Here is a 23,187-nt window from a genome sequence, read left to right as displayed (position 1 = left end):
GCCCATTTACCAGTGGAAAACCTGTTTGCATGGGTTTAGTGCTCACCTCTGATAAAGCTCATCAAGAGATTTATTAAATAATGTATTTACATCATGGTCTGTCAGGTGTCAATAAGCAGAATAAAGCACTCAGACACTGCAGTTGTAGAGATCCAGCAATTAAAGCATTTGATGAAAGTATTTTATGGGGGTATATATTACCATTTGGTTCAATTATTCTGCCATTAAACATTAAGAATAATTGAACCAAATGGTGCCTGATAGAAGGAATACATCTGCTCTGATGAATTCCTGCCAAAAGGCACTTGGAATCTTAGCACAAGCGTTTTGTCAACCAAGATAACAGTATTTTTCTATCCAGCTGAAAAAGCAGGGCTTTTGAATCTTATTTATGACGTATAAATTGGCTAATTTGTTACTAATATCAAACAGCCCATAAGAATCAGGCAGTGTAATAGCTAACAAAATACTGACAGCTTCATCGCTTGCTGACTGCATGGAGTACAGTGTATGCTCAATTAATAGAGAGTGCAATTATCACAGAAACTGTGAGCAGAGCTAATTATACAGAAGCCAATCAAAACCAGCCCAAAGCAAGGCAGAATATATTTCAAGAAACCTGAGATATTTTTTCCTCTCTTTTTACTTTTTTTGGTTTGTTTTTTTTTCCTGATGTCTGTATTTTCTTCACCTCCACAAGAGAAAAAGGGAGGTGGCACCAACAGGAAGAAAAAGTTTGCCAAGTTCCTGTCCATAATGCTGAGGTTCCAATTTCCAATAGCACAGGTTCCAATTTCCATGTGAAACAGAAAATCACAGTGTTTTGTTGTTTAAACACATTGCAATTTTGGTGTAGCAAGGGATAACCAAAACATAGCTACATCCTTTGCTCAGGGTGTGAGAGACTTGCACCCAGGACAGTTTAAAGGAGATTTAAGAGAAAATAGCATCTTGATATGTATTTTGAAAAAAATTATGTGTCCAAGGGAGTGGGAAGGGAGTGCCCTCTGGGAAGGGCAGCTTTTAATTATGGGATAAATAAAGCACTTGGCTTGTTAAATTCCTGATGGTCTCTTAAATACTCAGTGGTTGCTAAAGTGAGAGGTCAATCTGCTGCTTTCACTGAAGCTGAAGGAAAAAAACATCTATATGAAAACATGGATTTAATGGATTTTCCTTGGCCTTGATTTCCTGTAGCTCTCATACTCTGGGAAATTTTGTCAGTCTTGGAAATATCCAAAAATATGAAAATCTGGAGAAATAAAAAAAGAAACAAACAACAAAAAACCATCAAAGGCAAGTCCTGTGAAGGGCCAAGAATTCTCCATTGTTTCAGAAACTGGGAATATTTTGAATGATCCTGGCTATGTTCAGCAAATTAGTAGTCATTCCTGACCCTGGAATTATTTAAGTTTCCATTAATGGGATTTTAATTATAAATGTTGATCTTTTACATACCACCACATTTAGAAACCACAAAATTAAATGTAACACACACACAAAAAAAAAAGAAAACAAAAAACAAAAAAAAAAAAACCACACACACACAAAAAAACCCCCAAAAAATATCAACTAAAACCAAAAAACCCAGCCTTAAACCACCTGAAATCCATGGTCTGGCAGCCACAGGTAGCTTTCTGCTCAATAGAGTCCTTTCTAGAATTAGGAAGAAAATTGTTTTACTCACAGGTGACTGGAAAAGGGACTTGTTTTTTTTTTCCCTCTGAAGAAAATAATCTGCACTTGAAGTACTGTGGTTGAAGACTTATTTTTGCTCTTGAAGATAAATGACCATTTGGAATGGAAGTTATTCACTGAAAGTTAGGAAATAGCAGTTTATACTGAAACCAAAGAATATTGTCCTGGTTTGATTGATTCATGTGACAAAACCTGAGTTTTCCTGTGGTAGAGCCAATGCCTATTATTTTTCCTGGAATTTTTTGCTACTGTTCTGTTTCGATAAAAAGATTTTGGATGCATGAATTGTACTCAACATGTGATGTTACATTTTGGAAGCTGCTCTTTGTCCTTGATTGGACAAGGAGCTGTTGGGTTCCAAGGGATTTCAGAGAGAGGTGGAGTCAACATTTTTCTTTCCATATTTATTTTTTCTTTTCTTTTTAATTTTTAATAATTTAATTATTTTTTTTTCTTTTTAACTTTATAGCGAAGTTATTCCCTGAATTTGCTGGCTGCAAAACCCTCTAGCTCCCAGCCTGCATCTCTGCATCCATGCATTCTGTGCCTGGTGAAAAACAAGGTTGTTTACCCATGGAAGTGATCGATGGCTCCTGCGGGCCCGGCTCTGCAAACACATCCCACAGCAGGAATCCACTTCAGCGTGTGCTCTGCTGTAAGCACAGATGGGAGGGAGAAGTTGTGCTCCCTGAGCGGCCATGGATAGGTGCTGATGGGGTCTTTTAGTTCATTTTTACCTCTGAGAGGTTTATTTGACTTTCACCTACTTCCAGCTGTACCGGGGCCTGCAGAGGAGTTCATTGCTCACACCAGCCTGGGAGAGCTCCTTGTCCCCTGGACCTGGCTCTCAGAGCTGTCACCCAGTGCTGCTGCTGTAGGATTAGACCCTGGTGCTGTTTTTTCTGGAGAGCTGATGCTGGTGAGCTGCACCCCTGGCTTAGAGCTGGGTGGTCTGACCTGGTGGATTCCCCTTCACAGCTCAGGCTGTGCCCACCCCGTGTGCCCTGGCACCCCTCAAAGCACATCCACAGGCTCAGCGACTCTCCCAGTGTGCTGAACATCTCTCCAGCTCCTGAGAGGGCTGGGATTTGGGAGATAAAGTCAGTGCTGCCCTGTGGCTGGGTTAGCAGTGTCAGCCCTTGTGTCCTGATCCTGCAGGCTGGCTCTGAGGAGGGAGAGCTTCCCCTGGAGTGGGACCAGAGCTGGGGGCTCACCCCGTGCCGTGGGGCTCAGCCCCTTCAGCCCTGAGCTCTGCTGAGCTCCTGAGCATCCAAGCTGTGTGGATGGGCAGAGCTGCTCATGAGAAAGGCACTGGGGTTCTGTCCACACCTGCCTTTTGTTCCTGGCTCCCAGCTGCTCTCCTGGGGTACCAGGACAAAACCCCTTTTTATTTCTTTGTACCTCAGTTTGCTATCTGCCAAATGACATTGGTTTCTTTTGTAGCTGAAGAGTGATATTCCTATTTACTGTTGTATGAAATGCACCATTGTTAGCTTATTCAATGTCATTTTTCCATGATTTAAAAAATACCCTTAGTGGTTGCATTTATTTTCTTCAGACCTTTAGTGCTGTGAAGCCTTTTCATTTTCTCTGACAGCTATTTAAATCTAGCTTTTTTTCAGTTGCTGGTATAAACTTCCAAAGCAGAATAGGTTAAATAGTTATTGGATGCTCAATATCATTGCACTTGCAACTTCTCCAACAGAACTCCTTTAAACTCCAAAATGAGTTTTTCTCGGTCCATTTATGACTAATCACATTAATCCTCCTCTCTGGCTCTGATGCTGATAATGCAGCATTTCTGTGCTCTTGGTGAGACACAGATTGTCAGAGCAGCAGAGGCTGGAATGGGGAATAATTCTCCAAGCACAGAGCCCCCTCTTCACCCTCTGCCAACAGAAATTCCAGGGTTGTCACAATTTGCATGGAGGTTTGCAGTGTTGGAAGGATTGGGAAATCCTTCAGCAAGAGCAAAACCAGCTTTTCCCAAAGGTTTCTTCCCTTGCCTGGTGCCTGGACACAGCTGTCCAGCAGACAGGAGAGGCAGGGCTGGCTCCAGGCTCCTCTGCAGGCAAAACCAGGGAGGTGAGAGCATGGCTGGGTTCCCAGGCACAGAAAGAGAAGAAGTGCTGTGAGCAGGTAAGAAAGGTCTGTAAGTGTTGTGGGGGGCTGCTGTGACAGTTCTTTTACTCCTGATGCAGCTCAGAGCTGGTCTCTGCAGTGTTTCATGGCTGAGAATTGTAAAGCTGGGACTGAATTTCATTTCCTCTTTGAAAATAATGTTCCACTGGCACTGAGTGCTTCCCCAGATGGGAAGAACCAGGCAGGGCATTTTCCTGCCCAGATGAACCCCAGTTCATTTATCTACCTGCACGTGAGCCTCACTCTAAGCAGGTGCTAAAGCTTTGCTGGGTCAGAGCTAGTAAAGCTCTGAGTGTTTTCCAACAAAAAGGGAACAGAATCATTTAGTCCAGGCACTCATTAGCACTGCCACCATTTGTCAAGAGCACCTTGCAGCTCTCTCTGCTCCATGGTTTGCTCCATGCATGTTTGATATTCATATTTCCACAAACATCCTTTGTCCTGAGGTCAAACCTCTCCCAAGGTTCAGGGCCTTGGCTGTGGGCATCTGATTCTTTGGGTTGTCTTCTCCTGTCGGGCCATGAAGATGTATGAGTGACCCAGCCAAGTACTAATCAAGGCTTGAATGACTCCCAGTACCCCTCCTGTTCATTTTGAGTTGGGAATATATCAACCACAGAGCAAAACCGTGTTCCTCAGCAGTGTGTCACAATGATTGGTTGTATGGGTGTCACAATTCTGCAAGAAATACAGTAAGTTCTGCTCTATTGTCAGGAGTGCTGCCTCATGGGGAGGCATTTGTAACTAAAACTGTTGCTCATTTGCAGAATCTGTAAGAAGAATGAAACCTTGACTGGAAATATGCTGGAAAGCTGTCGTAATAAATTTGACATAATATGCATGACATGGATGGATAGATCATTGTTTGCCAGGCCTGGCAAATAAAACTGGTGTTGTGGAGTCAGAATTACAGGGGGAGAGAAACATTGTTCTACAAGGCATGTTTCAGAGAGGAGCCAAATCTGAAACAGCTATATATTTTACTTGGGCTTAAATTGAATAATAAAAAAGGCTTGCTCAGAAATCTTACTGTGCCTTGGAACACACGTTGCTTTTTTTGTTCTTGTGAACTTCTAAGAAAGTTTCTTACTCATAAATAGAAGCACCTGCTTTTTTTTTAATGTCATTAAAAGATATTGAAGAGGCTGGAGTGAGATATCTAAGAAAGAAAGCAGACAATCAGCAGTGTAGTGTTGTACGAGGGAGAGTGTTAGGACAAGCATTTTAAATTTCACTTCAGATATCTTGCTCCCATTCTTGGTGCTCCTGCAAATTCCCTGTGTGTCTTTGGCAAATTGCTCGTTCTCTTTGGCCTGTGTTCTCAAAAGTCATCTCCAGGTTTGATGTTTGCATTTCCAGCTGGACAGCTCCTGGAGGACCTGTGTGAAATAAATAAAATGTATGCAGCAGTTCCACTTTGGAGTTTTGTACCCTACCATTTGTCTGTCTGCATCTCTCAAACCAGGATTATGTCTTATTATGTGCACATGTAATTTCTAGCCCAAACCGAACTGGAACAGCTGGATGATATGTAGCATTTACAAGTACACACACTCTCAGTAAAATACTGCAATGATGGGTAAAAGAAATGAATTTGAATAGCTGGGAATTGCAACTTGCAAAAACAGGCTAGAATTTTGAATTTTATAGTAGAAAATAGCAATTTCCTGCTCTGGAGATTTTAGCAAAATATCCCTGGAATGCAGTACCACTTCTGGCATGTACAGGGCTTGATTCTGAAGTGTGCTGTGGTGTTTCCACTTGGCTTTAAAAAGCAGCTGTGGGTCCATCCCAGCCACATCCAGACTCCAGCTGTGAGATTTAGGGCAGCAGTTTTCCAGAGTTCTTAAGTGAACTGGGCTTCAAAAACGTCTTTAAACTGCCTGTGTCTTTTCTGGGAGCAGTTGCATCTCACCAGGGTAAGCTGGGCTTTCAGCAGGCAGCTCTGTGTGGGCAGGGACAGCTGGAGGACAGCAAGTATTCTTCCCAGAGGAAGCACAGGAGGTATTCCTCCCAAAGGAAGGGCAGATTAACTTTGGCCCCAACAGTAAGAGATGCAAAATCTAAGCAAGCATGGAAATTGCCCTCATTAAGCAGCGAAGCAATTTGCTGAGAGCAAACTGCAGCTGATGACATTCGGGGAGAGGTGAGGTCACTCCTGGACTGTTGGAAGCAGGAAAACACCTATGGAAATGCTCAGTGAGCAGAGGCAGGCACACACTCACTCTCTCTTCCCTCCTGGTGCTGATGAGATTCTCTGGGGCTGTCAGTGCCGCCCAGCCCACACAGGACATCATTAATATTCCTGACTTGTGGACCTGTGCTGCTTTGACACCAAGGAAAATGAATCAGTAAAAGAGAAGCTAGTTTTGCCTGTTGTTTTTTTCCTGTTGATTTCTACATTAGGGAGCATGGTGTGAAAAGCTCTTTTTTACCTTGGAGCAAAATTCCGTGGAAATATCCAGATGTTCAGGCAGGAAGATTCTGTGTGCTGCCCCAGCCTGTGCCAGGTGTCCACCCAGCTGGGTCAGGGTGGGTACGGCAAACTCAGAGCTCCTGGCCTCCCTCAGCCTCATCCCAAGGGATGAGATCACTTTTCCTGCCACAGAACAAGGTCTAAGGGTGGTTGTTGGGCACTGCCCCCTCCTGCCAGCATGGGATTGAGCCTGACCTGGGCACAGGGACACCAGGAGGGACTGTGAGAGGAGGCAACTGAGGAATCAGCAGGGCAAATTCATCAGGAGTGACTGGGATGTGGAAACAGCCAGTGCCACGTTCCTCAGGACATGCCCAAGGCTGCTCTCCCAGCTGCAGGGCTCTCACCATGGCTGTTCAAGCTCCCTGGAGGGTTCTCCTGGAGCAGGGAGAGCTGCTGAGGTGGCAGCCAGCCCTCCAGTGACAACAGGGACTGAGCCTCCTCTGGCTGTCCAGGAGGATGGAGTCCTGCAGGCAGGAGAGAGCTGGGGATCCTTCCCTCCCCCTGGAGACAAGGTGATGGTTTTGGGATCACTGGGCTGCCAGCTCTGCCTGGAGTGTTGGGCAGAGTGGTGCTGGCACAGGGCAGACAGGGAAGATGTGTCCCCTGAGCAGAAAAATGACATTATGGAATTAGGAAAATCCAGTTTCCACTTCCATGCCCTTTCCAGAGTGTCTCCTCAGCCCTGGGGACAGGCAGGACAGGGAATGGAGCCCTTGGTGTGTGTCTGTGTGTGCCAGGGCAGAGGCTGAGCCTCCAGCTCAGCACAGACACCCAGAGCTTTCATGTTATCAATGCCCTGCCTCACCTCGAGTTTAATTACAACCAGTTCTTGGTGCAGTTCAGGACTCAGCTGGGGAAATCACACCTCTGATAGGGGATGCACTCAGGAGTGGGGCTGTGCAGGGTGTCAGGAGCAGGATCCAGCTCTCACAGCCTCCTTCCCTGTTTGTTTGAGGACAAGGGATCTGTGCTGGCCATCAGCACCTGTTTGTCAGTGCCCAGATCCCTGACACCTGCCTGACAGAAAGACAAGGCTGACAGGAGATCTGGATTTACACCTCTGGAAGGTTTCATGCTGCAGGTCTCTCTTGTTGCAAACCAAATTTTTGGTCTTACCAAGGGGACTAGGAACTAGCAGACAGTAAGTGTTTGGGAAGCCGGAGGACAGCTCCCTTTGTGCCTGGATAAAGGCCACCATCTCACCCACCTGCACAGCAGATGCAGGGTCAGAGATGCTTTTTTTCAGCAGCACAGGCTGTTTTTGATGTGCCCATGGAAAATTGGGAGAGATAAATGTTTTTGCACTCACCAACAAGCTGTCTGTGTGGGGATGAAGGTCACCTTGCAACAACTCAGAGCAATTATCTGAAGGAGGTTAGATCTCTGTCCTCTGCCTTTATATTATTCTCATAAACTGCATTTTTGGCATCACTTAGAAGCCAGGAACATATCAAACCCGCATATGTCAAATGCAATTGACATCAAATACCTTTCATCAAGCCCCAAGCCTCTTGGCGTCTTTTGAGCTCTGCACCCAGGAAAGTGGCTTGTCAGAGATGATTTTTCCAACTGAGGAAGCAAGTAGCATAATGAGACACTGTAGCTTCAGCATACACCTTCCAACAAGTTTCCCAACTGCTCAGAAACCAAAACATGAGCCTGAATAGTAATTAGCCCATGAAGGAAGCTGGGGATACAAGGAATGCATGAACTTGTGTTTATGGCCCCTCATTACCATTCTCCAAAAAGCATTTCTGTCTGCATTTCCCATCTTCAACAGCCAAGATCATAGAATTATAGAACAGAAACACAAAACAAAAATCCAGCTGTGCCAAGTGGCCCAAGCATGATGAGTGCAGGAAATTACCAGATGTGCCAGGTGCTGTGCAGATGTGCTCAGCACTCAGAAAAGCCCTCGAGCTGCTCACAGAGCTGTTGCTTCTGGCTTTCACAACAACCAGGAGGTATTTTTTGCCTTTCCCAGGCTGGGGCAGCACATGTGATCAGAGGGGAATGCCCACAGGTTTCTGCACAATGTCGATTTGCTCACAAGTAACTTTGTTGGTTTCTTTTTTACATTTCTTCTCCAGAGCAGTAGAGGGTGAGCACTGACCTGGGAACACACAGTCCCAGACACAAAGATATTGTCAAAGGTGTAAGGACTTGGTAACGAGGCCTCTTTGCTGGTGTCAGCTCTGAGTTACCCAGGTGATGGAAATCAGCTGTACTGAGTTTTCATGGGTTGCCTGTTATAAAAGCTGAATCCAGAAAGGCAGCTTGAGGAGTTGGATGTGTTTTAAGGGGCTTGCTGGTCTGACTGAAATAAGTCAGCCTTGCTCTGGGTACTTGTAGGTCTCACAATGCCTGAACAACAAATATTCCAGGTATTTCCCTTTTTCTTTTTGTTCTCCCATTTATTTTCTTTTTTCTTTTTATTTTCCTAATTTCTTTTTTCCCTCTGAATTCACATAGTTTCAATACCCCACACATTAGTTTTATCCCTTCTCTTCACACATTCTCAGATAAAGTATCAGGGAAGAGTCTTTATCTTTCTTTCACAGTAATTTTTGAGGTTCTTTATATGGGTTTATTTTCTTATTTAAGACTTGACTCAATTCCCCAAGAAGGATAAAATGCTTTCAGGACTCACCTTCCTCATCTGATGTTATGAGGAATCAATCATTGCATTATCTTCTCTAATTGTCTATTGTCTTTATTAGCTTTTATTTTCCAAGATTAAAAATATGTATTTGTGTGTTTAGAAAAACACTTGGTAATGCTGAAAGATAAAGTTGGGAAAGTGAATGAGAATTGACACAGTTTTCTGGACAGTCATTTGTGAAAACATTCATTATATGAGCCTCCAGAAGAACTTGACTTGGAAGACTTTTCAATAAGAGACAAATATTGGAAAAAACTTTATTACTTTTTAGTAATGGCATGCTGGAAGCTGGGCTTCCCCCAAAAGAATAGATTTACCAATTAGCACAGAAATTTATGGATAGATTGTCTTTGAAACTGCCCAAGCCTCAGGCAAAGTCCAAAGTGGCTCTGGCCTGCTCCCACCTTGCAGTTTCTCACAGAAACTCCCTTTTCATCAGCCAGCATTGAAACCCTGGCTTCCCCTGCTGCTGTGACCTCTTCGTTCATCAAGCCACTGGAAGACACTTTGCCCTTGCCTTTCCCCACTCATCAAAGGTTCTTTCTTCTCTGCCCTCCTCAAAGCCTAAAACCAGAAAGAAATTATGCATTCTCCCTAATTAATGTGGTGACTTTTACAGGAATAATTTATGTCTGCATGTCCTTCAGTGCTGTGAGGCTTCTGTGCTCATTATGCTGCTCCTTCCCTGGGTGAAATGTTTGGCTGCTGGTTCCAGTGGTGGCCAGAGCTGTGCTGTGCACTCCCAAGGGTGAGATGCTGAATTTCTAGAATTGGTGGAGTCTGAGCTTCTGCTGGAACTTGTATGTATTTTCTGGGGGGAAAGGAACAGGGAAAGCAAAAATCCCAGTCCTGATGCCTGTCCAGGGTCAGCCAGCACCTCAAACACCACCAGCAACGACTGGGGTGCCTCCCAAGTCCTTGCTGATTATTTAAGAAGTTGTTTTTGTATAAAAATAACTTGCAGGACCTGATTCAAGCTGAGAGCTGCTAATAAGATGCTGAATGAGCAATTGTTTAATGGTTTAACACAGTAGAAATTATTGTTGTCCGTACTTCATGCTGCTAGCACTGATTCATCAAGGTTTGAGGTGGTGGAGCTGCAGGTCCTTTTCAGATGTGCTCAAAGTTTCTTTTTTCTGAGGGGATGATAGGTGTGTGCCCTGACCTGATCCAAAATCTACAGTAAAAACCACAAATTTCCTGTATCAGCCATTAAATGAGCAGTGCTGTTTAAGCAGCAGTTGTGTTCTGCAATGCTCCTTCAAGGACTTGTTGGATCAGTTATGTTAAAATTGCAGAGCAATAGTGTCTGTAATAGACTTGTGCTGGGAGAGTAACTTGCCCTACTTAATGTATTCATAGAAAGCTACAGCTGTAGGTTTTGCTTTTATACAGGTCAAGCAGGGGGAATCACTGCTGAATCAATGTACCTAACTCCTCCAACGCCCAAATTTACAAAGAATATATTCCTTCTAAAATTTCTATCTGCCTTTTTTTTTTTGATTCAGTCTCACCAGAGCAAATTCACATAAGGTGAGCCTCTAAAAAGACTGATTTTCTGCTCCCCTTGACTGCACAAGATATTCAAAAATTAATGAAAAAGTGACACCCGTCTGGCTTCCAGGGCATCACATTTATGACTGCATAAATTCTCCCAGGTCAGCTCCAAACCAGTTCAGGGTTAAAATCTCATCTAGTCACCTAGATTAAAAACTAATTTCTCTAAAGTATACCCTATATTAGAGCCTTTTCATGCAAATAAATAGCCAAGGGCCTCATTCTCTCCTTCTCTATTAGTTGTGCATGTCATGAATTTGAACAGAACATTTTGTCCTGTACTCTAATTACATGCATTATAAAGAAAAATCTATTCCTTGCATACATATTATTAGGAGCAGTGTGGAGGCTCCATTCCATCAGGGTGGCCGTCATGGTGGCTCATCCTGATATTGACAGTTTAATCATTTTGTTTCATAGGAGATTAAAAGTCATATGATGGCTGTTCCTCTGTGGAGCAGCCAGCGAAGCCAATTGGAGTCAATCTGTGCCTAAGTGCCTTTTCTGCTCTGAAAACAGACTTGCAGTTTACAAAATATATTAGGTAATTATCAGTGGCTATGGAAGAATGATAAAAAAATACTGGCCTGATGGCAGAGTAAATAGTGTTACTGTTAAAAAAAAAAAAAAGCTCATTTTGCTCACAGCTGTGCTGCAGCACATGCACATGAGGACTCACTTGGTTGTTTCCTAATGTATTCATGTGCATGATCATTAGCAGCTTCAATTCCCTTCACTTTATCTCGCTGGAGAAGGATGGAGCAATTGATGCACCAGGCAGCCACCTAACACCTATTGCAATCACAGCTGCCTTTTATCAAAGGAGAGCATCACCTCCTTGGAAAGATGCTGAGAATTTCAATAAACATAGCAAAATATGAGACCTCTACCCTGGTTTATTTTGGTTTACAACAGCCTGAATTAGCTTCCCAAGGCAAGATGTGATTTAGCCTTTCAGGATGCAGCCAGGGAATAAGGAGTGTTGAGCTCCATCCATTCTTGGATTCTCAGTGTGAGACACAACACAAAGGGGTTTTAGAGGACTGGATAATGCTCTCTAAAGATCAAAATTATCCCACGTGGGGCACCACAGATCTCCTGCTGCCTGAAGAAATGTTGATTAGAATGAAATCCCAAGGGATCCTTCACCTCCCAAAGGACAGGATTGGATTCCTAAGAAGGCAGCATCTGAAATTCAGTGTGGGTCTTGTGTGAATGCAGCTCCAGGGTGAATGTGACTAACTCTGTACCTGCACCAGGTGATATGGGAGGGCTGCCAGTGTGTGTGGTATATAACCTGGCTGTTGATTCAATTTATTTCTAGTCTGGGACAGCACAAGAACCTGGGGTTTTTTTTAAATTCTTTTTTTAAATCACTCAATCTAGTCTTTTTCTCTAGTATGTTTCAGATGTGATAAATACATAGTATCTTTCAATGATGACCTTAAAAGTTGAGAAAGATCAATAACTGTCCACTAAGAAATTTGTAACTGGACTCCCTTGAGTGCTTTTCCTTCAATGGAGCATCTTGAAAGGTGTAAACCAGTGTTCAGGAACTAACTGCCTTGTTACTGTGAGAGTGCTGTATTTGAGGCCACAGACTAAAAAAAACCTCAAACCAATAATTGATAAAATATCTTGTCTCTGGCTGAAATTCCTCTTGGATTGGATAAGATGTAATTATTTTTATCTTAGATCCCTCTTGGTGCAGTGCCAGGAAGGCACATTTCAGCACAGAAAAGGGAATCAGAACTGTTAAAGATTTTTCACAGATTGTTGGGAATTTTTTTGTGCAATCTCAGGTATGGATGATCCAGGGAGGCTCCTGTCCCTGTGTGCCAGCCCTTTCTGTCTCTCTGAAGCCATGTTTAGCCAAGCCCTGGCACAAGGGCTCAACAGGAGCTGGGGAGAAAGTTTTATTGCACAATGAATGTCTTCCTGCTGGAAGAAATATTCTGGCTGCAGCTCCCAAGCATTAACCTTTCACTTGGCTAAATCAGGCAGAATTGCCTCTGTGCTGTCAGTGTTTGCACATAGGAGCAGTAATTATGAGAGCAGGATCATTCCTACTCTCTAGCAGAGTGCAGTCCTTGAGAAAATGAATTGTGATTGGGAAACAATTGGATGGTGGAGATGTTTCTAAGGAGAGCACCTTATTGACATTATTTTCAAACTAACAGGACACATCCTTGCAGTGCAAATATTGCTTTCTTTTGCAAATGTGAAAGAGTTATTACTTACTGCTCTGTGAGAGGACAGACCTGCCACTGAGATAATGGCAACTTAGTGTTTTATTGTGAATCTTTCCACACAGACTCGGTGATGTTTATGATAGCAATTGCATAGACAAGCCATTCTTCATTTCCAGCATAACTAAATTACAAGTGACAGCAATATAAAGCATGATATTTAATTGCCTCAATGAGCATTGACTTCCCTGAGCATGTATGATGCACTGCCTGGCTGACATCTCCAGGGGAATGTGTCATTCTGAGGGGCTGCGTTTTGGGGTTCCCAGCTTGAGTCACACTGGCAAGAGTTCTGACCTTCTGGAAATGCCTATTGTGAAAGAGTTTATAAAATTGAGTATTTTGTGGAAGGTTTTGGATGCTGCTCTCCATCCCCCTGTCCCTCAGTGTGACCTTGGCAGGCACCAGCAGAGGGGAGGAGGCAGCATCCCTCCAGCAGGGCTCTGGGAGCTGTTCTCAGTGCTGCACATCCTTGTGGTGATTTCCTGCAAATCAGGAACGTGGGGAAAGCAAAAACAGCTTATATGAGATGAGAAACTCTATTGTGGGAGGTTTTCAGGAGCAAATTTGCCAAGCATCTGCATTGGTCCTGTGAGAGGATCAGAGGTTCCCTTCCCAGAGCCATTGATTTGGGCTCTGTGGAAGACCACACTGCTCCTTCAAGGAGTCCCTTCCCTGACAGCACTTCCAAGTAGCTAAAAACATGCATAAGTGCTAAGAAATACATCTGGAAATTTAGAAATACATTTGCCCTTCTTAACCTGGAGACCTGGGGATGCCTCTGACAATAATAATCTGACAGTAGCCAATAATAATCAACTCTATTTTACAAATACTTCTGTAAGGTATTTGTATCAATAATAATAAGGTATTTGTATCAATAAATCAGACATATCTGTTATTCATCCCAGACCCCTTTAAGTCCTTCTTCAAGGAGAAATTCTTAGTATTTGGGAGCCCAAAGCAAAATAAAGCCTTCAGCTGTTTTTTTTATGAATTGGAAATTACTGGAGCTATAACTTTTAAGAGAGCATTGAAGTTTTAGCTGAAGTCCTAAATTATTTAAAATCATATAAAGTGTAGTACCAGTAATTATTTTCAAATTTAAAATGACACTTTTAGAGAACGTGTTGATGATGTCTTATGTTCAGGCTGTTCATGGCATGTACATAACACTGTGCAGTTATAAAACTTTTAGTGGGACCATTTAATAAATTAAAGTGTGTTTTTCTCTGTAACTACAGCTGATATAAATATCTGATGTCTGTTTATCTATATCAGATAAAGACACACCTAAACATCTTAATTGGAAAATATTCCTATGCCAGCTTGTCTACCAGGACCTCATTAAATGTGGATACATGGTGGCCCATTTTGGCATGTGGATTTATAAGATGATTTTATTTCAAGAGCACAGAGTTCCATAAATGTCCTCTAAGATTTATCTGCCCTAGAGACTGAGTTAGTTTTTGATTGATTTCTAGAATTCCTGAGTTAAAGATGCTTTAAAATGATAAGCCAAGCTTGTACAAACACTGGGGATCCTATTAGACACAGAAGTAAAACAAATAGTTTTAAACTGACTGATTTGGGTTCATTGTTTACAGATTTTTACATGGAAGGGATTTGTCCTTCTCTGCTGCATACGTGCTCGTTTCAGAGAGAACAATTTCCTTCTGGCAGAATTGCTCTGGCCCTTTCTGTGTTCCTGGTGTGAAGTCCAAAGTGAGGACAGGTGAAGTGCCCAGCACTCATTACTGCAGTCACTCAGTTCACCAGTGCATTGTGAAAACACGGGATGCTACTAGGATTGCACTTTTTTTTTTTTGTCATGAAAATGGGGCATCAAAAATCTCCTGTGTCACAGACAATGTTCTGTTCTGACTGATGTTTTGCAGTTTTCTGACTTATTTCACTATTTTGTAATTTGATTCTCTGACTACTGTGTTCTCTTCTTGATTCAAAACAGGAAAGTTAGAAAGTGGGTGGCAATTGCAAGCAGTCTGTGGGAAGAAAAATGTAGAATTTTTTGTCAGTTGGATGTAGATCCACTGATTTTTTTTATTCCTTTGGTTTAGTCAAGGTTGGACATATCTGCTGAGGACATGTTGCTAGAATGCAAACCAAATTCACACCACAGAGATTATTATCCAGAGAGATGTAGGCTGAGTGTGTCTGTGACAAATGTTGTCATGAGGAGGAGAAACAGAAGGAATTTACTGTGTCTGAATTCCATGAGTCTTCAGAGAATGTTTTGACCCCAATGCTGTTTTCTTCTTTTTTGATGCTTAAGAAAGCTTCATCTTTCTGCAAGAAATTATCTTAGACTGATGAATGGATTCAGCCTTCTACTAGGTTTTTCATCCCCACGTTCTACAGAGCAAAGAGATCATGCAGTTGCTACTCAGCAACTTTTATGTGATGTAAAAACTACCTGGCTAAACCTCTAAACCTGTATTTGGAACACTGTTGCAGGGTTTCAGCATTTCCCCCACTCTTACAGTGGGGCTACCTTAGTTGGGTTGTGGAATTAATTAAAATAAATTGTTTTGGCAGTTGTGGTGCTTCATGCCTCACTTGGCTGAGCTGCAATGTGCATGTCAGAGGCATGGTGAGGGGGAAAGCCTGGCACAGAGAGATTGGAGGATTCACTCTTCCTTCAAATCCATCAGGTGATAAAAGACCCACCTTTTTTTATGACTATCATTGGTGTGAATCTTCACATCAATAACACATTAATATTGGATATAAGCCATGCACTGTAGGCCAGAGGTGCAGGCAGGTTATTTTTCACAGCAAAGCAATCTTGCCTCTGGTTAAGTGACTGTCTGGGCTGGGTTTGAGCATCCCTAGGACAGCACAGAGCAGCAGTTTGCTGGCAGATCTGATGCTGTGCATTCAGAGCCTTGGTTTCACAGTCTCAATCCTAGCAGCTCCCAGTAATTCTGAGTCTGGGAAATGTCTCCCATTTTTCTTCAAGATACCAGTACCTTCAAGCAGAGAAATACACTCAGGTTTGAAAATACTCCTCATGGAAGGAACCTGCACTATACATTATCTTCTTATTCAGGAGAAAGGTCTTTATTTGGTGCTGGCTAAAGCTTCTTTAAATGGAGAGCAAAGGTTTCTCTTGTCATGGAGGGACACGTGGCTGGTGCAGAAACATTTGCAGGCTTGCTGTGAGCTGAAAGGGGCACTTTGGGGTAATTCTGGGGGAGAGAGGCTTGGGGCGTCTTCGCCTCCCCTGACCAGTGCAATAGATCTCAGTCTAGTAAAAGTTGCCCACAGAGATGGCTCCCACCACTGATCCTGGTGGCTCTTGTCCAGTGGCTGAGTGACAAACTTGCAATGAAGAATTTTATAGTCATTGTCATGGTTGTGCTTGCCATGGCTCATTTCCTTCAAGTTTTATAAAGCCTTAGCCCTAGACAGACACTCAACTCTGGCTGTAGCTGCAATGGCTGATGTCATTTGGCATTTATTTCTCAACATCTTCATCTGGTTGAGGACTTAAAAGACTAAAATGATTTGTTCTTTGAAGCACTGACAGACTTGGTCATGAAATCATGGCACACACAATAAATCCCCTGTGCGTGCCATTGTCAGAGCAGTTCTGCAGGTTATATTTTCTATTTCTGCAGGTTATATTTTCTAAAAGTGCATCTTGGGAATGTGTCAATGCCATCATCAGAACTCTTTAATAATTGGGTGTGAGTTTTGGGGAGGTTTTTGTAGTTTTTAGGACCCTCTGCCAGGAGCAGTGACACATGGAAAGGCTCAGAGCCTGCAGGCTCCTGTCCCAAAGGCTGAGCAAACAGGAGAGCAGAGCATGGCACAAGGAACCCTGGGGCTTTTAATCCAATGAAAGCAGCTGGGCAGCAGCAGAGCTGCAATAAAATCCCTCTTCTTGTCCACTGTCCTGCCAAACTCACCTTTATTTCCCTGTCCCTGCACCCCAAGCTCTTTTGATATATCAATCAGAAAAAAGCTGCTTGTCACCCCACATTTCTGTTAGCCTTAGTGAGAAATCACATCACACAGTTACTCCTTTTATTCATCCCCACTTTCATTTGCACAAGAGGTAATCATCCCATCCTTAATGGAATTAATATTTTTGCTGATGTGTTTTGTGGCAAGAGCCCTGACAAAACTCATTCCTTCATGTAGACCATGAGTGCATGGTGCTTAGTGCTTTATGTAGGAGTGGCAATAGGTTTGATTAGCCATGACCACTTCTCTGGGGAGCCTGTTCAGTGCTCCACCACCCTCTGGTGAAAAACCTTTTCCTAATATCCAGCCTAAACCTGCCCTGACACAGCTTCCTGCTGTTCCCTTGGGTCCTGTCCTGGTCACCAGATCAGCCCCTGAGTCCCTGACCCTCCACTTCTCCTCTGAGGAACCTGTGGACTGATCAGGTCCTCAGATCTGGATTCTGTGAAGCTTTAGGTGTGGGTATGGAAGCTGGAGGTGTGGAAGGTCCAGTGCAAAGAGAAGGGGAAATTCATCAGAGTGAGAGCAGTGGTATGACCTCAAATCCTGGTGAGTAAGACCAATGGTAGCATACTCCATTGAAAGGCTGCTAGAAATGAAAAGACTAAAGATTCTTAATTCTTGTTCATGGTTTTGCTTGCTGGTTTTAGTTAAGCCAGCAGGAATTGTTCTGGGTGACAGTGAGCAGCCCCAGTCCTGCTGCTCTCTCCTTGGCACTGCGTCCTTGTCTCTGCTCTGGGGGCTCTCAGAGGATGCAGGTTTTGCAGCCCACTTGGTCATTTTTATTTGTTACCTCTCAGCTGGGATCTCAGTTTCAGCTCACAGAACTGAGAATTTTTAAAGTTGGTATGTGAACAAATTTTGTTGGCATTTAAATATGCATGTAATTTCTACAGGGCTTTGGAAAATGTTGCTGTAGCTTACAAATGTTATAACTTAAAATGCCAACCTGATTGTAATTATAATGCCCCTTTCTCATGTAAGCTGCAGAGGAAAATAATTCAATTTAATAAAATCACTCACTGTTTAAACAAATGGGGGAATAATTAAATGTAATGGATACTGTGGTTTCTGTACCAGTCTGTGAAGTCTCTAACGAAATCTGCAACTCCATCATGAAGCAATGACAGATTAAAAATGAAAAAGAAAAGAACAGTAGTCATTACTTTTGTGATCTTCAACAAAAATGTGCTTTGCTCCATCTGCTAGTTCTGCAGCTGTGGTTAACTATAAACAGTATTCCCAGCCCTGCACTAACTGCATTTGATGTGGCTGGTGCACAAACAAAGATGTCTTGGCAGAATAAGGTGCTTTATGATTTGTTAAAGAAGAGCAGCCTTGTCAGTTTTAGATTCAATGGAAGCAAAGGGGAAAGCTTTGCCTTTGACATATGGAAAAACAAACAAGCCAAAACACATTTTACTCACAATTTTCTGAAACTGTAAAACATAATATAGAGTAATAGTAAGAACGTGCTCGAGGCTATGGAGGACTAACATCAGCTTGAAGAGCACCCACAAGCTGTGGTTTTCATTTTCCTTTCCATTTCCAGTGGCTCTGTCAGGTAAAACAAAAGACACCCCTGAAACACTTCAAAAAATTTCTCAACTTACACCAAAACTTCTGTCTTGGGCCTCTCATTGCTCTGGGTGGAAGGCAGCAGGCACAGAGATGCTGTGATCTGAAGGAAACAGAGCTGCCTTTGGCCTCTTTCCCTCCTTCTCCATGCTCACAGCCTCGGTGGAGATTCCAAAATTATGAAGGCTGTGTCCAGGAACCTTGCTGAACTGTAAGACACATGTGAAGCCACTGAAAGCAAATCTTCAGAAGGTAGGCTCTCTGCTACAATGCTTCTCACAATGCCAAAATTTCTAAGGAAGTGATTATTTTTCAGAGATTTTACCTCCCACAACCTTGACAGGAATCACAAGTAACATATTAAAGCAGAATCTCTTTTGCACAGATCAGCTGTGTACTCTGTAGTTAATCTTAATTCACAAATTTTGAACCACTTGCATGTCTTGGTTCAGGGACACAGCAGATAATGCAGGTGCAAGGTTTCTGCTACTCTTGTTATGTGTGGATAGAAATGGTTGGTTTCAAAAGTTAATTACTGTATTGTTGTCACAGAGTTGTGCCTGAGCATCAGTGAGATTTTCTCCTCACTGGCAGATATTGTTTTGCCAAAGTGGCTGTGAGATGTGCTGGCAGCCACAGTGTTGGTTCAAGCCTGGCACCAGACTTTGAAATGCTGCTCTTTGAAATGAAAGGGAAAATGCTTCTCACAGAAAACTGCTCTGTGAAATACTGCAGTGCTGGCAACAGGAAAACAAGGAGGTGTAATTCTGCTGTCCCTTGCATTCCTTCTTCAACCCAGAGAGAGAGGATTTATGTAAGACCCAGTCTAAATGGAGATCTTGATATTTCTTCTGAGAAAGAATGATTGTTGCCATCCTTAGAAACCCAAAGTATTTACACTGACCTAGCTACATAATGAGGCATGAATAAATATTTGTTAGTACCTGACAGAAGTGAACAAGGGCCTTTTACTACTTTTTGCAGAAGAGGTCTGAGTGAAACAGGGGACAGTGAGTGACCAGGGCAGGACAAGGTTCTGGTGCTTGCTGTCATTGCTGCCAGTGGCAGCAGCATTTGGGCATTTGTGCCCCTCCCCAGCTGTCTGGGGCAGGACTGCTTTGAGAAAACTCTGCTGCTTTCCCTCCCAAATGCTTCATTAATCTCCAAGCCTTCAGCTGCTTGCACCTGATTTTCTTTGCCTTTATGAGTAGCTTTATTCAGCTCAGTGAGCCAAGACAAGTTTAGGACCCAGACTGCAGCTCCTGGGCTCTCTGTGGGTGCACAGAGCATGGAGAGCTCCACAAGCAGACCCTGCCTGAGGTGACAGGACCTTACCAAATACAGATGACATTGAAATTCTGAAATCTGGAGGCAGATGGGGAGAGCTGTGTCTATAGAAGAAAAAAAAAAGGCAAGCTGAGACATGTTTATATTTATCAATATATAAATACCAATTAATATCAATATATAAATTAATGTAAATGTATATAGATATATGCAGCACAAGCCCACACAGACAGTCACATCAGGCCTTGGTTAGTTTGTAAATTGTAAGTGAACCTCAGCAGGGCCCAGCTCCTTGGTGATGTACGTCCAGCAAATTCACATCAGATGAACACACAGCCCAGAGCCTTTCTTGGGACACAACATGGAAAAGCAGAGAAAAGTAGGTTGGTCTTTCTTCTCTTATGAGTTTCGTTCTTTTGATCTCTCCAATGTAAAATTACAGCTTCTCCAGTACACTAAAAACTACCCCACAGATGAGGCCACATTTTTGGTCCATGTGGCTCCTTTGCAGATGTCATCTGTGCCTCCCCAAAACACATCTCAGAGGATCCAACCTTGTGTTTGTAAACAACACAATGATAGAGCTAATCTGGAGGAATGCACAAATGAACTGTGTTCTGTTCAGCCAGGAGCTTGCTAATAACTTTCTAAAATTGTGCTCCAGCATTAATTGAAATCATAAATCCCAATCACATTCAAAGCATAACTACTGTATGCCAGAGGCTCACTTCAGTTCTTAATCACACTCTTCTGGGGAATTTTCTTGCTGCTTCTTCCTTCCCTCAGGATTGGCCATATTTATTATCGCAGTTCAAATATCTGGAGATATTTCAGTTGAAAAAGCCATATAACATCTCTCTAAGCATGTCAATACGTGTTCAGCTTAATATGAATGTCTGTGCCATTCCCACTGGAGAAAAGTAAAAAAATGTCAGAGAAATATATTTAACTTGATTCTGCACAGAAGCCTGCAGATATCTTGTATCTAAAGAATATTTAAATTCAGTTTTGTTAAGACAGGATACCTACATTATGCAGTGGAGCAGCCAGGAGGTTATAGTCTCCACTAGACAATTTGCCAGACAAGAAAGATGGCTTAGTTGCAATGTTGACAGCTTTATTCTTGTGGTTTTGGCAGAAAAATAGGCAAAAAGATTGCAGAGGCGGCAGGATAGAATACAACGTGTAAGTTCGGAAAAATATTAACTGGTTGTAAAATGAGTGGGTGGATGCACTAAAGGTGGTGGCATTTCAGTTATATAACAACTTATTGCAACATTTTTATGGCCAAATTATGCTCTTTTTCTGTGCTGTAATTTTGCATCTGCTGCCCAGCTCCAGTGGAGAGGGACAAAAATGTTTATTTGGAAGAAGAAAAGGGCAGTAGCCATTCATCATATCCCCCTGAATCATCCCACTGGCCTCAGTGAAGGTCCCCCTGAGAATTGTATTCCATTTCTGATATATTATACACTGTGATTTTGCAGATCTGCTTTTATTTCCTGGAGTAGCCACTTGAATAAAACCCCTGCAAGCCCCCCTGAGCTGGGTGTGGGTTTAGGAGCTATAATGTGGTGCTGAAGGTGGGGCACAGCAGGGGAGTGCCCTCCACAGGGGTCAATATCATCATTCCCCTGGCTGATGAAGAGCAGGCAGCCTGATGCAGCTCCACAGCCACGTTCCTGTGCCATCCCATTCTCCTGAGCATGACAGAGCCAATTCCTCCACAGCCAGGGCAAATCCAGAGGTGTGCATAGTGGTGGTTGTGCTGAGGGGTTGGTTCTTTCATCCTACATACAGCTCTGAACCAAGTTTTCTTAGCAATCCCTTGTGGACATCATGAGAGACCTCCCTGGCACCGTGGTCTCTATTCTAAAGAGCATTAGTCTTAAATAAAAAACAAATTAAAAATAAATGTGATTACTCCCACTTCAGAACTGGGAACTGATATGCATTTTCCTTTTCTTCTCTTTTTCACAAGGAGGCTTTTAGTGGAGGACCCTTGGAGCAGCTGTAAAACTTTATGGGGAAGATTGTTTTGTCTTTTCTTCAGCTGGGGCCCCCAGAGGTAAATTTTATACACTGAATAAACAGGATCTTGGAGCACTCCATAGCCCAGTCTGCTGCATTGTGCAATATCCAGAGGAATAATCTCTACAACCTTGGAATGAGTCTAAGTTGTTGCTCCAAGTCCAGGATTTCAAGAGCCACCAGTACCAGCTCAGCCCCTGCACCTCTCTTGATCCCCTGGAACTTAATCTTTAGCTTCTCAGTGCCACTCAATGCATCCAGCCTGATTACCTCAAGAACTGCCCTGTTTTCCTGGGGTAAATTGAATAGGAAAGGCTTTCCAAACAAGAAAAAATATGTACATGATTTGGAGTGGGATAATGAAAACCTCTAGGTGGTGAGATAATCCAGAGTTTTGTAACTTAATGTTAAGGATTCCCTTAAAATTGGGTCACAAAGGTAAGTGTGGCAAACTGAAGACCTTAGACAAGAGCAGGGATTTAATCACCAGGCTTCACACACTCCTAAATCCAAAAGGTGACAGCCTGGACAACCTCCACAAAGACATCTGTGTTTTCTGTCTCAAGGATTCAAAGGTTGTGTGGGCATTCACTACAGGTAAGAAATAATGCAAGGGCCAAGGATCAGTGACCAACACAGGAGAAAACAATATCATCACCATGGGAAAAAGTGAGTGAAATATAAACTAGGAGAACAGGGACAATCTATGCTGAAAACGAAAAACTGATGAAGAAAGAAACTAAACTAGCAGCTTGAAAATTGTCAGCAGAGTAAGAGAAAATACCAAAACCAATTTCTACAACTAGAGAGAAGGGTCTGTCTGCTTTGATGTGCTCCCTATAGCTCAGTTCCCAGGAGGGTGGGAGGAAGCTGATGGGGGATAGCTCTCTCAAAAATAGGTTTGTTTTCCTCTGTGGAAAACATGGAGCTTTTTTTCCAAAACCAAAATATTTTTTGCAATTAAAAGAGACAAAATATTTCCAGTGTACTTTCAGTGGAAAAAATCTGGCAGGTTTGAGATAAATTTTTGTTAAGAAAAGTCATACAAAAATGTTTTCAAAAAATATTGACAGAGATCCTCTGGGAGCTGAGCTACTGACAGAGTAAATATGAGAAGGGAGCACAGCTTTCAAGGAGAAACAGCACCAAAGGTCATTTTCCTGGTGCCAATCTCCCTGATATCATCCCAGCCAACCACCTGAACCAGGCTTTCCTTGGTTACCACTAGAAGTTTATAGTCTGGAGTAAACTTATTTACTGAGCTCTTGTCTGTGTTTTCTACACCGGTGTTTTCTGGTTTGGACATATTTCCATTGCATGAACATTTTATTTCCCATTTTTACCAGCATGCTGTGTGCAGTTTGGCTTAGGGAAACTTGTTTTTTCAATAAAACATCTATAGAATGTTATTACCAGGCACTTAATGGAGCATTTTTACAGTGATGGAGTTTTGTCAGAAAAGCAGAAATTGATTTTGTCTGTGTGTAAACCTGATGGGTGTGAATACTTCTGCC

The 23,187-nt window shown here is 42.8% G+C and overlaps 2 long non-coding RNA genes across 5 annotated transcripts; one reads left to right on the top strand and one right to left on the bottom strand.

Annotated features, from left to right (window-relative positions):
• Window positions 1-4,511: 4,511 nt before the first annotated feature.
• Window positions 4,512-18,622, bottom strand: LOC135307392 (uncharacterized). 2 transcript variants are annotated; one of them, XR_010368109.1, is made up of 3 exons: window positions 18,391-18,622; window positions 7,809-7,888; window positions 4,512-5,219 (listed from the first exon to the last, which is right to left on the bottom strand). It is a non-coding gene; the product is annotated as an uncharacterized LOC135307392 (long non-coding RNA). The 2 variants fall into 2 exon arrangements; XR_010368110.1 differs by lacking the exon at window positions 18,391-18,622 and adding an exon at window positions 8,187-8,509.
• On the top strand, window positions 8,599-23,079 carry LOC135307391 (uncharacterized). Of its 3 annotated transcripts, XR_010368106.1 has the most exons (4): window positions 8,599-8,703; window positions 9,601-9,729; window positions 17,228-17,326; window positions 18,330-18,456. It is a non-coding gene; the product is annotated as an uncharacterized LOC135307391 (long non-coding RNA). The 3 variants fall into 3 exon arrangements; XR_010368107.1 differs by lacking the exons at window positions 17,228-17,326; window positions 18,330-18,456 and adding an exon at window positions 21,624-23,079; XR_010368108.1 differs by lacking the exons at window positions 17,228-17,326; window positions 18,330-18,456 and adding an exon at window positions 14,395-15,216.
• Window positions 23,080-23,187: the final 108 nt, after the last annotated feature.

This window comes from Passer domesticus, chromosome 9 (assembly GCF_036417665.1).
Source record: "Passer domesticus isolate bPasDom1 chromosome 9, bPasDom1.hap1, whole genome shotgun sequence".
Classification (NCBI taxonomy): Eukaryota; Metazoa; Chordata; class Aves; order Passeriformes; family Passeridae; genus Passer; species Passer domesticus.
The sequence above is the reverse complement of the archived record's forward strand: the minus strand, read 5'-3'. Positions and strand labels throughout refer to the sequence as shown.